The 5,603-nt window shown below is 36.9% G+C and overlaps 1 pseudogene; it reads right to left on the bottom strand.

The window, feature by feature from the left end:
* Positions 1-1,377: 1,377 nt before the first annotated feature.
* Positions 1,378-5,327, bottom strand: LOC110590802 (annotated as a pseudogene).
* Positions 5,328-5,603: the final 276 nt, after the last annotated feature.

The following is a 5,603-nucleotide window of genomic DNA, read 5'->3' as shown; positions in this document are numbered from 1 at the left end:
AATATATTTTAAGTGAAAAACATTCATATTACAAGAGCAATTTAAGAACTTAATAGCACCAGACTACAAATTTTTATTTGTACTACCTTTAATACCAGTGGATTTGGACATAAACAATAAATAACTTTATATACAAATGACTGATTATCATATTATGCTTACCAACATATAATTGAAGAAAGGTACGAGTCAAGAGAATGCAAAAACTCTCCATAAGCATCCAAAAAAAGTTTCTGAGAGGAGAAACAATTAGGTACTTATTCAAGTAATAAAGAACAAGATACTAAAGACCACAGGGAATAATGTGAAAAACAAAGTGGACAGCTTTTGTCATAGCAACAATATAATTAAGGGTTTAAACAAGAACTAATCTCAGAATTTATTCTAGGTATTAAATAGGCTGTAGAGAATGCCCTAATTTATTTCCTAATAGAACTAATATTAATTAAGCAAGTAGATTAATACTTATACAGTGACTGCTTTCTGGGCAAACAGCAGGAACACAGGCTAAGAAGAACACAGGAAGTTAGGAACCAGGTAGAAGGACTGGTTAATGAACATAGAAAGAGAGGAAATGGCACACTCTACTTCAGTGGTTCCACAGTTTGATTGTATGGGAGTCGCCTGAAGGGATTGTTGCAGTTTAGATGGCTGGGCTCCATTCCCAGAGCTTCTGACTTAGCAGGTCTGGGATGGGACACACGCATTTCCCTCTCTAACAAATTCCCAGGTGCTGCTGTTGGTGCCAATCTGGGACCACACTGAGAACTGTAAGCCGGTTAAAGAGAGAAGTTCAACACAGCATGCTCTAATATTAGCACAGCCCCAGGATCATAGCACTATATTCAATGTGTGACGAGGAACAGTGAACAAGGTCAGAAGTCAGGAGATAAGGAAGAACTGAAGAAACAGAATTAAATTTGAGATAAGGCAACTTTTTCCAGGATTTGAGTTGTTGAACAAACCAGAGGTTCAAAACTCTCAGAGAGCGTTGGCCCAGCTTAGAACTTGAGCTAGACATTCCATTGGCTAGAACTATAGGCTTTTCATGAAAAATCTTAATGAGAGATTAGACTATTTGAACAGTAGAATTTAAAGTGCATCTGCTGTTTCATACATTTAGTAGAATAGTTTGTGGTTCATGAAATTTGTAGGTTTATATAGGTATTTACTATACAATTTTAATTTGAATGGTGTGTAAGCAATTGGCGGGATCCACAGCCAAGTATATGGTCACTGCCTAGGGTCACTGTCGACCAGCAGGCTAGCATCCATGAGGAAGGGTGGGCATGGAGGAGCGCATAATGGTGGTAAATAGGAAGTCAGCACACATCTCTGAATCTGTTAGTCACCACATCTGAACTTGACAAATATCTTTTAGGGATTATAGTCACTGTTGCTATTATGCATTCCAAACCACTCATGAGTTTCTCTTTTGGTTAATTTTAATTCAGACACATAGAGGAAGGGGAGTTTCAAAAATTCGATTTCCAGCATAACCAAGCCACAGAGAACAGTCCACCACAGTCTATATCTTGTCCACTTGGTATTCATACACATCATTTTAGCCATATGTAACTTCCAAACACAATAATTTTTTAACTAACACAATGCAACTGACACACATTAAACCCAAAACATGCTAACCTACTCCCCCAAAAGAGGATACACAAAATCTTACTTTATTCACCTTGAGGTGATGTTTGTTCTTCTAAGTCATACTCCCCTTTGATATTTTCTTTTTTTTTTGCATTTTTAAAAATTTTATTATGTTATGTTAATCACTATACATTACATCATTAATTTTTGATGTAGTGATCCATGATTGATATCTTCGCACTTAAATACCGAAATACAAGTTTAATCACTATTAACACATCAACATAAATTTGCTTTAACAATAAAAGAACAGGAGTGAAAAAATAAAAAGAATAATAATTGACACACACATATACAAATGTTTTTTCATATACACACACACATAAGTATACACACACACACGCACAGAGCAAGGAAGAAACAGCCACAACCACTAGACCTCCTTGCTGCAAGTGATCACGTGGTCATAGCTGGTGTTGATAATTTCCATTTTACATTACCAGTTTATTTCCTTTGGCCTCAGAAAGCACCTCAGATGATTATGGTTTCTTGACTGGCACAGTGACCCCAAACTTTATTCCTTGAGGGTCTATACCATTAAGAATCCAGACTATTTGATTTGTAGTTTGCCATTAATTGTCATCACAATATATAGGAGTAAGACTTTTGCGTTTCATTCATTTTCCCTACTTGCATTATATAGCTGCATCCACTTCCCCTTAATAGCTGGGGAAGAGGTTGAGAAAGGAGATGATCAATAAAGAAAAAAATTATGAAATAAACTAATAAGGACACTTGTAGTGACCAGTGATGATGAGATGTCATGAAGTGAGGCAGATGATTAACTCAATTCATAATATTTGAAGCTAAAAAAGTTTATAGGACAAACCTAGGATTTTTTTTAAAGATTTTATTTATTTATTTGAGAGAGAGAGAACACAAGCAGGGGGAGGGGCAGAGGGAGCGGGAGAAGCAGACTCCCCACTGAGCAGGGAGCCGATGCGGGACTCCATCCCAGGACCCTGCGATCATGACCTGAGCCGAAGACAGCTGCTTAACCAACCGAGTCACCCAGGCGCCCTCAAACACAGGTTTTAACATGGAATAAATGATGAATAGAGATGAATTTGCTAAAACGGAATCTCCATCAAGAGAGGGACTGTCCATGTAAGATATTAAACAAAGCAACAACATACACTGAAAAGGGAGAATCTGACTTGATTTTATAGGCCCCCAGATTGTAGCACTGATGTATTTCTTGCGTTAATCAGAATTGGCTCAGGAACTGGGTCAGTACAAGGCCATGGTAGAGATTGTATTGATGAAGCAAATGTAAAATGCTGAAAATAAAAGGAACAGAGGTAGTAAAACATATTGGGACTGACAATTACCTTTTTTTCCTCTTCATTTGCGTATCTGGCTTGCACAGATCCTGGTGAAAAATTAAAATGAATAATTCTTTAGCATAAATTATAGATTAATTCTTCTGATAGTCTAGCATAAACTAAATAACTAATTTGCAATCTATTTTATAATGCCATAGGGTTCTTAGCTTGAGGCCCTGGCTATTTAATTTTTGCATATTTTAATAATGAATAAAGTCCTCCAATGTTTACTGCGTCCTTCTCTGGCTTGCAGAACTTAGATCTTTGTCTTTTTCATGAATTACAGCAGCTCTGGAGTCATTAGCCTTTTTCAGTTGTGAACACCTGGAACATTTGAGCTGTCCTTTGCAGCATGGTATCTTAGCATGTATGATTATGCATTAGCCCCCAATTTTATATATTTCAAATGCTTTACAGCCTATGTTTTATTAGTTGCTGTTAAAAAACAAACCTGTAAATCATCTCCAGAATATTACCTCTTTTTTTTTTTTCTCTTGTTTGTAAAGGGAATAAAGCAACATATAAACTAAGCAGCTTGCAATCATAGCAGGAATATCAGGGGCAGAAATCTCTATTTCTTTGAAGGGAATGCCCTCAATGTACCACCCACAATCTACATCAAAATTTGAGCTATTTTTAGAGAAATGAGAAGTTGAACAAAAACCTACTGAAAATAACCAAATCGATATTATAGATAAAGTTATTATTCTAGGTACTTCAGTCATTCCCTGTACTCATCATTTCCAAGAAATCTGCGGTTTTATTCTATATCTATTAAGCATTTTTGAACTCTTCAGTTTTCTTTATCTTTGTAAACATGGTTCCTGGTTGGAGAAAAATTTAGCAGTCTGAAGTGTTTACATTTTTTTTCCCCCAGCATATAAACATGGCCAAACCTATGACTATTTTTAAGTTAGCGTTTCTTTCAAATTCCGGCTGTCTGACTTATTTTACTCTCAACCTAATCTCAACTACTCTACATTCCTCTGCACTCTTCGACCAAATACAAATCTAATATTTCACTGTAATATTTTTTCTATTCTGTAGCTCTCGGCTGTGTAGTAAGGCATCATATGTTTTAGCAAGGTCTTTAACTGAACTGTGAACTACACACCAGATGGAAAAGCACAGATTTACAAAACTCCAACACCAAGTATAGCTCAAATATTAATTTCTTGCTGAACTGTAAACCGAACCGTTATTATTTTCTTATAAAACAGCCATTTAGAAATGTCAGTTTTCAGTAGAACTAAGCCAATATTATTTTTTTTTTATTCTGTTGAACTAGAGGATCAATTATTTTTTTCTGGTCTTTGAAATATTCCTCCAGCAAGTCTTTTCATTCCTGTTCCTGCACTCAATACCCTAACACAGACCCTGATCTCCATGCTTAATTACTATTAGGGTTTTCTAGTTTCTTTTCCTGGAGTTCTTTAAGCAAAATAGTGTTCAAATAAATGTACTAAACCCCTCTCATCATATCGTCCCTTTGAGTGAACACTTTTAAGGCCATTTTAACACACTTTTATCAAAATTGAATTGCTCAGGAACATATTAATTCTTATCCCATCTAATCCCATTCTGTCAATTCTGTCTATACTAAATGCTTTGTAATTAGGTTATTTCTATTTTGTAACGAGTCAGCTGAGACTCAGGGAGAAGTTAAAGATCTTGAAAATGTCACTCATCTAGAAAGTGCGGGAGTCATAATTTGATGCAAAATGTTTTTGTTTTTAATTTATGCTTTTCCCATTACCTTCTTCATATGTCATTATCTGTATGCTTTCTTTGTAATGAAAAACCCTAATCAAACTCTATTTAAAAACAAAGGAATGTATTCTCTGCAACTAAAGTATAGTTTCTAAACTGGATTGGTACAAAGACTCAGCATGTCCAGGACCTCATATTTTTTTAAACAAAAATTTTTTAAAAAATATTATTTATTTATTTGACAGAGAGAGAGCAAGAGAGTGAGACAGCACAAGCAGGGGAAGGGGAGATGGAGAGGGAGAAGCAGGCTCAGGACCAAGATGACCCAGTCCCCACACAAGAAAATCTTGGAGATGGGGTCCTTGATGACTGGCTTGGACTTCTTCTTGCCCTTGTCAGTCTTGGGGACCTTGGTCCACATCTCCTTCACATTTTCCAGCACCATGCTGTAGTGCCTATCGGCCGCCTTCATATGACCCAGGAACTTCTTGTTGTGGCAGCTGATGAGCCCTTGGGTGTTGTTCTTGACTGATGGTGTGAGCACAGAGAGTGGACTGGGTTAAACTCGTCCTTCTTCCGCTTCTGCAGCTCCTCTGGGGTCATCTCACCCTTGGGCTTGTTGAAGAGGCACATGGTGGTAGTGGCTGCCCTCCAGATCAGTGCCATCTTTCCATGTTGCTCTAAACACTGTATTTTTAGAGCAGTTTTAAATTCACAGCAAAGCCAAGGGGAAAGGTACAGGGATCTCCCATATGTTGTATGGCCCTGCACATACATAGCCTCCCTGTTATCAATATCCCCCACCAGACTGGTACATTTGTTACAATTGATGAACCTACATTGACACACCATAATCGCCTAAAGTCCATAGTTTATATTAGGATTCACTGTTGGTATTATACATTCTAT

This window comes from Neomonachus schauinslandi, chromosome 2, assembly GCF_002201575.2.
Source record: "Neomonachus schauinslandi chromosome 2, ASM220157v2, whole genome shotgun sequence".
Lineage (NCBI taxonomy): Eukaryota > Metazoa > Chordata > Mammalia > Carnivora > Phocidae > Neomonachus > Neomonachus schauinslandi.
Note: the sequence above shows the minus strand (reverse complement) of the source record. Positions and strands in the feature narration are given on the sequence as shown.